Genomic DNA, 13,033 nt, shown 5'->3' with positions numbered 1-13,033 from the left:
TCGAAGCATGGCTGTGTGCACAGATATTCCAGGGGCCAACAAAGGATGATACTGCTGAGAACAGCTGACCTGTGGCTCCACCCCACTCAACCTACCTACTGTGGTTATCCAGTGGTGGCACTCGGTGGGGTCAGGAACAATGTGGGAGGGTGATGCTATGGTAATGACTCATTTTGTTGTCATGGTCCCCATTCCAGATGCACAGCTGATCCAGCCCCCTGTGTCTGGGATGTGTGTTGCAGTTGGGGTAAATGCATGTTGGGAGAGTGAGTATGGTAAACGTTAGGGTTGCTACACTGATTGCTGTTCGATGGTGAACTGTAGTAAATTGTGTGTGTGTGAATGCGCGTGTGTACATATAAATGGAAAATCTGTATAAAGCAGCAGCTTTATACAGATTGAAAATTCCTGACACATTTTTGGTGTATTCCAACCTCGTTTCCATTTCTCTGAAGTTCCGAGGGAACTAAAGACCCAGTCAATGCTCATAGCGCAGGTAAGCGACAAGTATAACACTAATATCTATTGCTATGTGCAACAGAGGGGTCAAAGACCATCACTGGGATAGAGCTACAACCGAAACTGTGGGCTTTGCACAGGGGACAAATGGTTTGTGTCCAACTCCCATTGGATTCCAATGGGATTCGGGTGCTTAATTTCCTTACTTCCCTTTGACAGTTCAGCCTTCTAAAGGAAATTCTTTCTTGGAGGGTAGGCCAGGGTGTTTAGACTCAGCACAATTTTCAGGAAACTATTCATTTTGGGGTTTCCTTTAGCTGAATTTGCTCCATAAATTATGAGTCATTTCTTAAAGCCTTGTGTTTGTTTATCTGTTATTGGCATTTGGCTGTTACTCCAGTTGCCTGGGAGAGGCAGAAGGCATCTGGCTGGCTGGACTCGGTGGCTGAGATAATATCACAGTGTCTTATGTCATATAAGCTTCCTACAAAGATGACGTTTTCTCTTAGTAAGAGGTGAGTCAAATGATGGGGTCTAAATTAGCTGTTACCACTGAAGAAAGAGATCTTGGAGTCATTGTGGATAGTTCTCTGAAACCATCTGCTCAATGTGTAGCGGCAGTCAAAAAAGCAAACAGAGTGTTGGGAATCATTAAGAAAGGGATAGATAAGAAGACAGAAAATATCCTATTGCCTCTATATAAATCCATGGTACACCCACATCTTGAATACTGTGTGCAGATGTGGTCACCGCATCTCAAAAAAGAGATATTGGAATTGGAAAAGGTTCAGAAAAGGGCAACCAAAATTATTAGGGATATGGAATGGCTTCCATATGAGGAGAGATTAATAAGACTGGGACTTTTCAGCTTGGAAAAGAGAAGACTAAGGGGGGATATGATAGAGGTCTATAAAATCATCACTGGTGTGGAGAAAGTAGATATGAGAAGGAGTAAATAACACTTCCTTAACACAAGAACTAGGGGTCACCAAATGAAATTAATAAACAGAAGGAAGTATTTCTTCACACAATACAGTCAGTCAGTCTGTGGAATTCTTTGCCTGAGGATGTTGTGAAGGCCAAGACTATAACAGGGTTCAAAAAAAGAACTAGATAAGTTCATTGGGGGATAGGTCCATCAATGGGTATTAGCCAGGATGGGCAGAATGGTGTCCCTAGACTCTATTTGCCAGAAGCTGGGAATGGGGCGACAGGGGATGGGTCACTTGATGATTCCCTGTTGTGTTCATTCCCTCTGGGGCACCTGGCATTGGCCACTGTCAGAGGCAGGATACTGGGCTGGATGGACCTTTGGTCTGACCCAGTATGGCCGTTCTTATGAGTTTGTGTTGAATGAGAGTTTCTGGTGGCTTTTCAGCCGTGATTCTTTGGTGAGACCATTTGGCCTACTGCCAGGGAGTGGGAGTTGGGAGATTTAGGGTTCTACTCCTCATTCTTAGGGCTGGTCAAAATTTTTCTATTGAAGTTGTTCTTTAATGGAAAACTAGGTTTTCAATTAAATGAAAAGTGTCTGCTTGCTGAGGAAAAGTTTAATTTTTTTTCATCCAAAAGCAAAACACCGGAAAACTAAAATAATTTGGACAAAACCTGAACTATTTCAATTTAGATAACCCACCGGAATGGCTCAAGGGAACGGTCGTTCACTTTCCTTATGTCCCCAATCTCCTCTAGAGGCCTGGCTCTGCATTCACAGCACAGTGACCGCAGTCCATGTCTTTGTTTTTAAAGGATAGAACAGCTCTGGAGCTTGTTGGACGAGATGTGCTGGATGGCACAACAGTTCAAAAGGACCGGGCGTTTGGTCAGAAACACTACTGCTGGTTTGTCAAATGGAGTGTTGTCAGAGAGGTAAGAGGTTCTGTTGCTTTACAACCTTGATGGAGAATTGGGATCTCCTGAGGAGGGAGGGGCATTAGAAGAAGATATTCAAAGGCACAGCACCTAAAGACCTTTGAAGACCTGGGCTTAAGTGCCTAACTCCCATTGATTTCAGCAGGGCCAGCTCTAGGTTTTTTGCCGCCCCAAGCAAACAAAATTTTGGTTGCCCCCCACCCCAGGCCTCAGCTCCCCCCCGCACTCCCCTGCTGCCCCAGCCCTGGGCTCCCCGCACCCCCTGCCACCCCAGGGCTGGGCTCCCTCCTTTCCCCTCCACCAGTGCCCTCCTCCCACCCACACTCCCCTGCCGCCCCAACCCTAGGCTCTCCCCCACAACCTGCACCCTCCTTCCGCCGCAGCCCAGGGTCACTGGTAACTCGCTCCCAGGGCGGGTCATTCAGCAGGAATTTTGGATGTGCACAGAACACAGACAGGATTGGTTCCCATATGGTTACAGAGCTGCAGTAAAGTGGAACAATTTTCAGCTTGTGTGATTGGAGGATATCTGGATGCATATTATAAGACTGTCCTCCATAAATGAGGAAAAGCTGGGATGCCTTTATTATTCTTTTGTTCCACTCTTTGTTTGTATGGGGAATTTGCCAATGCAGTATCACTGTCTTCCAATTAATTAATTAATTAATTAATTAAGTACTTAACAAACAGACAGCCAGCCACTAGCTGGGAGGGATAGCTCAGTGGTTTGATCATTGGCCTACTAAACCCAGGGTTGTGAGCTCAATTCTTGAGGGGGCCACTTAGGAATCTGGGGCAAAAATCAGTACTTGATCCTGCTAGTGAAGGCAGGGGGCTGGACTCAATGACCTTGCAAGGTCTCTTCCAGTTCTAGGAGATAGGTATCTCTCCTATTATAAAATATCAATTCCAGTCCTAAAAACCACTGGGAAGTATTTCTTGCTTCTTCATTTCTTATCCTACTTTTTCTACAGCAAGTTACAGTGGATCAGTATATTTGATTTGGGAGAAATGAAGTAACAGCTGCCCAAACTGAGCTTGAGCACTCCTGAATTTTGAAGGTGTTCAAATCTGGAAGGCAGGTGCTAGATTCCCTTTCTGAATATTAGCTAAATCTGGAAAGGAAAAGTCAATTTCTGCCGAAGTCCCCTAGCGGAGCCTCCCCTCCCTTACTTTTCATTTTAAATTCTAGTGGGATCCACGTACCTCCCTTGCTAGGCTTCAGATAGAGAGCTGCACTGTCCATTTAGTCCATCCAATTCCTTCTTTGTGGGCTGCAAGGTGAGGTCACACCAGTAACCCTAATGCACTCTGGGGAAGTCTTCTGAAGGGGATATCTGGGGCAAAGCCTTCTACTCCTTGGGCACACTTGTTCCCCATTCACAGTGCCACCCCTTTTGACTCGCAGCATGGCTCAGCTACCTCACTCCCTACCCCTCCCTTTCCTGTTGATTGTGACCAAGGGATTGGTGGGAAATGTAGTTCTTTTCCTGCTCCAGGGCTGGCTCTATAGGCAGGGAGCTAGGCAAGGAACTACAGCTCCCAGGGTCCCGTGGGTTCTCAGCTCCCATGCTGGATCCCCAGCTGCTCCGTGGCTCTGCTTCTGCAGGGTTGTAAGAGGGGAGGAAGTGAGTTAAAAAAAAAAAAAAGGATGTCCAGAATGCCACCCCCTGGAAATGTGCCGCCCCAAGCACCTGCTTGTTTTGCTGGTGCCTAGAGGCAGCCCCAGATTTCAGTAGGAGATAAGCACCTAGCTTTCATTGAAAGTCAGAGTGAGTTAGGTGCCTTACGACCATTGGTGCCTTTGACAATCTCCCCCATGGAGTTTCATAGGGAGAAGAGTCAGCCCTGCAGGAGAGTCATTGGCCATGGAACTGTCTAAGCACTTCGGCTACAATGTACAAGCCTGTGTGCCTAGAAGGAGATTCTAAAGGAAAAGTGGTCCCATTTTCCAAGATATTGAGGGCCTGCAGCTCTCACTGACTTTTGAGAGTGCTCCAACCCTGAGAAAAATCAGGATACTTAGGAGGCTAATTTTAAGGTATGAAAAGTTTGGGGCTCAGCAACTCTGTAGAGACATACTAAGCGGGGAGAAGACAGACTTTAGCTTCCTTCAGTGAGCTCCCCCAATGTCACTTCACAGAACTTAGACCACTTGGACAACTAGCCCATCTTCACTGTAACGTCTTCCCTCAGCCCATGCCTGATGGTTCTGTGTGATATCCTCATCAGAGCTTTGTCCAGCCTGGTTTCTAGCTTCGTAGAGGGCTCTTTTTTTCAGCTAGAAAAAAGCCTGATCCAAAGCCTATAGAAATCTATGAGAGTTTTCTCACTGATTTCAGCAGGGCCATGATGATATTGAAGAAGTTCTATTGAGTCATTATGCTCCATCTCTCTTGGTCCCCGGGGAACACATATCATTTTAAGCAGAGCAGGAGAAAGGTTTAGCCCATCACTCTCATAACAATGTGTTAGGTTGGGAATTTTTCACTGAAAATGTTGATTCATCAAAACCGAAACTTCCCGCGGGAATGCGTCAATTTTGACAAATTGTTCCTTTAGAAAAAATAATTGCAGGGGGGGGAAGGAGGAAGAATGGTCCCATTTCAATATTTTTGGAATAAAATGATTCAATTTTTGGTTCAAAATAACTTTTCATTTGAAATATTAGTTTCATTTAATTTTTTTTTTAAAAGGGCAGTATCAAAATAAAATGTTTTGATCAACCCAAATTGAATTTTTTTTTGCGGGGTGGGGAGGGGTCTGTTCATGAAATTTGACTTTCTGTCCTAGTGGGAATGGGAGATTTTTGAAACTCTCAAAAATTCTCACAGGATAGGAAAACCATTTCCCGCCCAGCTCTCATTTGACGAGGCACGTGTTTACATGCACAGCTTTTCTTTGGAAGTGGATCATATGTAGTAAATGTCCATTTGCTTTTTTCAGGCGACTGTCATCACTGGGCATGCTGCAGTATTAACGCTCGGGTGACTCTGCAACTGTGCTGCTGATTGAATGGCTTAAGCAGCGACGGCTGAAATTGGGACTCAGTTCACACAGTCACTATTGCCTCTTTGAGGACATGTTCTTTAAGGCAGAGGGGGCAAGCTTGATTTTTAATGCTGCCAAGAGCTTACCCCTTCTATGAGAAGTAGTCAAGAAAAAGTTGTCACACTTAGCCTGTCCCGGTGCACCATATTCCAAGGAGAGAGATGTTCTGGTGAGATGGAAATCAATGCATCTTTATAATTATTAAATGGCAAAAAACGTCATTGACATAGAGTTAAGGCTGCCCTGTGATTGCTCATGCCTTTCCACAAAATAGACTTCAGCAAAACTCAAACGTCCAAAAACCAGGAAATGCAGCGTTAAGGTGAATGCCCACACAACCTTAACTCTGCCCCCCAGCGCTGGCAATAGGCACTGGGAATTATCTGCAGTCACTCCAGCTGCATTCACTATGCTGGACATAGTTGTACTGAATGATGGAGAAATAGGCTGGAGTAGCTTGGAAGAGCTGTGATTGTGATATGAGGAGCTCTGGATTTGAGTCCGCCCATGTGGAAGCAAGAGGTGTGCGTGTACCTTGAGGTTCCAGTCTGCCTCATTACCACACAGAATTGCATAGACTGTGTCAGGGCTCTGGGGGTCTTCTTGCCATTGGTATTGTCAGCAGGGAAATAGGATATGAGAACAGTCTGGATTTAAAGATGGGTAGGGGAATGCCCATGTTTGGGTGGTACCCTATGTGAAGGGGTTGTTAAAGGGTAAGAAGTGGTGGTTACATTTCACAATTGTGATATTATGGTGGGGAAGCAGGCTCAGTGTTTCAGCGTACAGAAAAGTGCAGCTAGCACCTGCCTGCTATCGTGAAATGGCAGAGTGGGAGTCTGTGTGTTATGGGCATTGTGGGTGCTCAAAGAGGGCAGAGTTAAGGTGGTGTGAGAAATTATCTTAACTCTGTATTTCTTGGCTTTCAAAAGTTTGAGTTTTGCTGACCTCAGTGTTCTGGAAGGGCAAGATATCACTGGGCAACCTTACTTTAACTATTTTTTTTGCCATTTAATTTCCTAGCTTTCAAACAGAAAGAGAAATGTTCATTGGGAGGAGTTACTGGTCATTTAGGCAGTTGTAATTCTCGCCTAGATTTGCAGTTGATATGCAACTGAAGCTAGGTAATAACCCCAAAACCTAGCTTTTATATAGTGCTTTTCATCAGTACATCTCAAAGAACTTTACGTCATTATCTCCCTTTTACAGATGGGAAACGGAGGCACAGAGCGGTGAAGTGACTTGCCTAAGGTCACGCAGCAGGCCAGTGGCAGAGCTAACAATAGTCCCAGTCCAGTGGTTGTTCCACTAGGCCGCACGGTTGCTATATGATTTGAAATGTTGGCAATGTGCAGTTGCTCACAGGGCCAATGAGAGAAATCTTATCCCTGGTCTATATCCCCCAACCTGGCAGTGTTAGTACATGGTGGTTACAGTAACTTTAAGCATATGAGAGAAGACTGGTGTGGTGTGTCTCTCTCCTTCCCTACTCCCTTCTCCACTATTCCCTGCAACATGTAGCCCCCTACCGCCAACATTTCCAGCTCCCTCTCCCCTCCCTGTCCCATTAAGCCTTTAGCTGGCACAGTAGAAGCCATTAACATGTAAGAAGTTGCCCCTTGTTGTCTCCTGCCCTGTGCTGCCGTGTGCGCATAACACAGATAGCAGCTTACCCGAGGACAACACGCTACTTTGGTTCTGTAGCCTGAGCTGCACACTGAGCCAGGCCCTGCCTCCCACTTCCCACCCCCAGCTGGGACTCCGGACCCTGCTTCAGCCAGGTTTCCCAGTCATGTTCCAGCTCCATCCAGCCCACCACACCTCCAAAGTGCCCCTCGACGCTCTGCCCAGCTCCACCACCGGTGGCCCCTGAGGCATTCTCAAAATATTGGACACGCTAATACTTTTGGGAACATCTGTCAGCCCCCTCATTGCCCTCCGAGATCCTGGCATACACACAGGTGGCAGGGAGTGGGGCTCAGACACCACTGGTGGGGGCACGCACCCCCAAATTCCATAGGAGGTAGGAGAAGGGCTCAGACCCCCCATCCCAGAAAAGCAATCCCCCAGAACCTTGCTCACATGAGGAGAGGGGTCATATCACTTCAGATAGGCAGGGACCTCCAGATCATGGCATGCACATGGGAGGGCAATATGGGGCTGACAGATGTCCCTACCTCAGCCTCTACTCTGCCCCATTCCCCTTGTCATTCACACCCATGTCCCCCTTCCCAGTCTCGTACCCTTCCCCTCCCTCATCCCCTAGTCCCCATCCCCTAACCCCTCAGCCCCCTCCCCCTCTTCCCACCTACACTTCCACCCCTAATCTCACGACAAACTTCCTAACTGTAAGAACAGCAAGACAATGGAGCAGACTGCCTCCGGAGGTTGTGTAAGCTCCTTCACTGGAGGTTTTCAAAAGGAGGCTGGATAGCCATCTGCCTTGGATGGTTTACACACAACAAATCCTGCATCTTACCAGGGGGTTAGACTAGGTGACCCTTGCGACCCCATCTAACCCTCTGATTCTAATAACCATCCTCCCCTCCCAGGGAGCCTTTGCTTATGTAGTTTATTTTCTTTCCAACAATAGTTTCAGCGTCTTTTGACTATTCTGCTGTATTCAGATTACATTTCCCCCAAATAAAACCCCTCTTTGCTAGAGGCAGATTGGAGCAATTCACCTATTTTTTTGTTTGTTTTAACGTCAGACTTGGGCTGGATTTGAAATCACAATTCCTAGATTGGTGCTTCTATTTAACACCCACAATAGTCCCTCAGAGCCACCCGGGTCCTATGATAAAGAGAGAGTTCTGCAGGTAGCTAGCACCTGTTCCCTTTAATCCAACAGGGCTTGTGAGTTTAACTGGAGAAGCAAACTCTTTTTGAAATGACATTTCATTTCACTGCACACACACAATTTGATAGTCAAGTAGTCTGGTTTTCGTGTTTCTTTCCCATATTCATTCAATGGGTTCCACACATCAACAGAAGATACTGCGTTTTCCCACCTGAGAAACAAGATGCTTTCCCCACGTGTGATACTGAAAGTTTCTCAGAACTATCCCCCACATATCCCGTGTGTACCGAAGCACTGGCTTTAGGTTGTGATGTGTGTAATGATGGAGGGGTGTGTGTGTGTGTCACTGCTGCAGTTACAAGGCACATCACATTTTACTGCCCTACCGTGGACTCCTGGATTGTGACCACAATGGGCCCTACTGTAATTCCATTCATGGCTGTAGAGCTGCATCAGGAATAAACTCAACCCAATATTTCTAGGACTTGTCACAATTTTAGACTGGAGGCAGGTTGGTGAAAACTGATTTAAAAAAAAAAAAGATCCTAAAGCTTTTGGAAAGTGAACGCCCAATTTAAACCGGCATTGAAGGAAATGGAGCTATGTTGATCTACTCCAGCTGAGGATTTGGCCCTGAGTGTGAAAGAAATGGCTTGTCCCTACTCCGAGGGCTCTTTGTATTCTGTCCTCCCACATCCTCCCACGTTGCTGGACTGAGCTGGGTACAATCCAGCCTGCAACTCTTCCCCACTTGCTTCTGCCTCTGCCTAGTCAGATATCCACTAATCACACCCAACCCTTCTACGCCGCTCTTCAGCACCAGCCCCTCTGCACCCAGACCCCTCGGGGCCAGTCCATGGGGGACTTACAGAGTTTTATAACTAGACAAAGGCCCCAATTCAGGGAACCACTAAACCACATACTTTCCCCTGGATTGCCATGGGACTGAAGCACACACTTGAGAACTGTCTTCAGTAGAGATCTTTTTCTGAACCGGGGCTGAAATGATGATACGATGTTTAAGGCTGGGATTCTCAACACAGTCTAAGGGAGTTAGGCGTCCAAATCCCATTGACCTTCAATGGGAATGGGTGCGTTTGATGATCTCAGTCTAATTCAATAGCTGTTTTTCTTTAACAAGTTGCAGAAGACAACATCACAAAGTCATTGAGCAGGGAATGTTTTCCCACTCATCAGTACTGGAATATACCTAGATCTTGACTCCATTTGACATTTAAGCTATTCTGAGTTCATTGCTGCAGCATCTCTAAAGTTATTGAGTTAAGACTTTCCCATGTGTAAGTTTCCCTTTGTGTAATCTGTTGTCAAAATATCACACCAAAGGATCGTTAAAATGCATGTCATGCTGCTGTGATCTCTTAGCACCCCACTGGGAGGAGGAGTTTGGGGTATTTAAATGGAGCTGGGAGTGCTGATCCCACAGCAGGTGCTGAGGCAAAGTATGATGGGACTGCAGCAGATACAGTGCACCTGGGATGTACCTGAAATAGGTCAGCACAGCGGGTATGGTCACCTGGATGTATTTACAATGGTCAGTAGCAGGGGAGGATGTACCATCCGAGGAGCAGGAACAAAGTGTTTGGTGAAGGCAGGCTTTACTGATGTACTGAGAAATAGCACGTGTGTTTTACAAAGACCCATGAGACATTAGAATGTCATTATTGGGCATCTCCAGCCTTCCTTTCCCATTGCTGCCAGTTCAGAGGGATGAGCCCCAAATCCCCTGCATCTGCTTCCAAGTGAGAAGTGGAAGGGAGAGTGCAGGCTTCTCTGTATGAAATGTAAAAACCGGTGCATTGGATGAAGAGTTCAGTGGTAAATTAACTGAAGGAACCTGGAATAGGATCAGAACCTGTTAGGCTTGCCAAGCCTGGAGGCGGGCGGGTCCTTAAAAGGGAAGATCCCTGCTCAGGGCAGGGTGGCAGTTCAGCCGCTGACTGGGGAAACACAAACACACACACCCTGAACACCACAGCTGGAAGGCAGTGCCCTGGACTCTGAGACAAGAGTAGCACCCACCCTCTCCCCAAGGAGTCACTAGAGAAGTATATCTCACTACAAATTGGAATTATGGGCCAGATTTTCAAAGAGACCAGCACATTGGGTGCTGGACTCTTCTGAAAATCTGGCCTTAATTGTGAGAGCTGATCTCTTTTCAAAGTCATATTATAAGCCAATACTTTCAGACATTTCCATGTAAACCTTCTTCAGAAGAACAATTATATCGCAATAATTATGAATGGACTATGTTTTAGAGTTAGCAACACAAGAGGCAAGTATTTCGTTATATAGAGAATCAGTAAAAGCATTCTACTCTTTATCAATGTTACACACCACTGCTTCAGCTGCAAGTGACCCACACGATATTCCAGACTGGAGAGATACCTAGCTCAGTATTTCAGGTGCCAGTCCCCATAGACCCCGCATCACTCCTAGCTGACAATCTCGCAGAAATCCACAACAGATTGGGGAGCAAGGGTCCCTTGGATCCAAATCAGCCATCCCCATTTTCTCCAGGAGCTCTAACTTGCAGAGCAATGAGCACCCATGTAGAGCGGTTTGGTGGTGTTCCTGATCAGCACAGGCTCAAGGGATGCCCAGAATGTGGAGAGCAGAAGTGTGAAGGCTCCCAGGACACTGCGTGCTCAGAATGGACATGGCTGTGGGCAGCACTAGGGCTGGTACCGCTCATTGAAACAGGATGTACAGGATGCAAAGCGCATTCAGAATAGAAAGAGTTTATTCCTTCGGGACAATACAGTGCAAGCCCCATCCTAGTGCAGTGTGGAAAGGAGCTGCCAACATACTGGTACCCACTGATTGTATTGATAACCCACACTCCCATCACGGTAACAGCTAAACATCTCACAATCTTTTCATGTGCTTGTCCTCAAAGCCCCCCTGTGTGGTAGGACACTGATATTGTCCCCAGCATACAGAAGTGCAGAGAAATGAGGGCCCCAGTTTTTAAAGGCACTCAATGGTGCAATGCCTAGGTCTCATTTTCAAAAGTGGTTTAGGCACTTAGGAGCCTAAATCCCACTGACTGGATTGCTAAGTGACCTGCCCAAGGCCCCACAGGGAAGCTGTGGCAGAGAAGGGAGCATCTGCCACAGAGCAGAGCAGGTCTCCAGTGCCCCTGTACAATCCTTCCTCTCTCCCTGGCAAAGTGAGCCTGTGGAATGTCTCAGAAGATTTTGTCTTCTGCTTGTCTGTTACTGTCATGGGAGGTGTAGCCTGTTTTCCTTGCAATTACCTTAACAACCACACCCAGGATGTATCAGTGGCTGGGAAGCCCTGCCAGAGACATCTTGTTGTGGAAAATGGAGCCACAAGGATCAGGATGTCTGACTAGGCAAATCTAGTGATAGAGCCTGAGGATACAATGGAACTACTCACATGATGTAGACAGATGTTTAAGTACCTTGCTGAATCCATAGAAGAGTTGGGTTCAGATTGTAGGCTGGGTCCTAATTTGGTCCAACACTTCTGAAGACCTGCAATGGAAAGAGCAGCTGCAGATCACCCTTGTTTTAATTTTCCATGATGGCCAGTTACCTTAGAAAAGGTGAGCGGAGACCAGTGAGTTTCAAGGATGTTTATGACTGTATCAGGGTGGTTACCCGCTCCTGCCCTGAGAGGTTTAAAAAGTGGCCTGGGAGGGCTTGAAAGCTGCAGCTCTAAAAGCTGGCTTGATTGGGGAAGTGACCACAGCTGGGCCACACCCTAATCAGGCCACAGCTGGCCTGTATAAAAAGGCCAGGGAAGCCAGGAGCAAGTCTTCCTCTGCCTGTAGAGGGAGAAGGGCCTGGCTGCAGGGAGAGAGAGTACCTGAGTGAAACAGGGCTGGGGACAGGCCGGGGAGCTCTGGCCTGGAAAGCCCCAGGCTGCGGCCTAGCATTGGGCTAACAGGTACTGGGGGTTGCAGAGGGCAGCCCAGGGGCAGGCCAAGGCAGCAGGTCCAAACCCAACCTTGCCAGTGATGAGTGGCTGATCCTGCAGCCTGCCCCAAGGCGTGGGGCTAGATGATGACTGGCAGTAGCCATATACTGAGGCAAGGTGAGGATAGAGGGTGGGAGTTTCCTGGGGAGGGGAGACCCTGAGAGAAAGGGGGTTACTGCCACGGGGCAGCACCCCATGTAAAAGGGCACCGGGGTCCAGGGAGGGACACGGGGGCCAGAGGACAGGCGGATCACTGGCCTGTAGAGGGTGCTCTGGAGCTGGAACGAGCTAATTCTCAGAAGTGACCAGCAGGAGGCACCACAAGGGTGAGTCCGCACATCTACAATGACAATTCTGCAGATGTGGCTCATGCTCTGAGATATGGATAATGTCTCTTCAGTTTTCGTAAACTGCCTTCAGTCCCTAAACATCACAGAAATTGCACAATTTTGATACGGGATTTTTTTTTTTTTTGGATTAAAACCACACAGGACTTTTCATGATTTCCTCCTCCTCCTCCCATGCGCCCACCAGCTGTAGTGGCCACACATCTCCATCAGATGGAACCTCTGAGCTGTGTAAGGATGGCTCATGTGAATACCGGTGTGCAAGATCAGGACCACAGCTGTTAAGATCTTGGATGCACGGACTTTGTCTTCCTACTTGTTTGCAAAGCCTTCTCTAAACAGCTGCCCCTACGTAAGTGATAATTAATAATAGAAATACAGTGTACCTCCCTGCCTGAGGACCGTTAGCCTCTGATAGACCCCACACCGCCTTTTCCTCCAACAGATCAATAGCTCCATCCCAATTCACCACCTCTCCAGCGGCGATTTAAAGCAATTCAACTTCTTACCACAGCTGCTGCTTTACTTAGAGAAGCAAGCA

Source organism: Mauremys mutica, chromosome 4 (genome assembly GCF_020497125.1).
Source record: "Mauremys mutica isolate MM-2020 ecotype Southern chromosome 4, ASM2049712v1, whole genome shotgun sequence".
NCBI lineage: Eukaryota > Metazoa > Chordata > Testudines > Geoemydidae > Mauremys > Mauremys mutica.
This window is presented reverse-complemented; position numbering follows the sequence as displayed.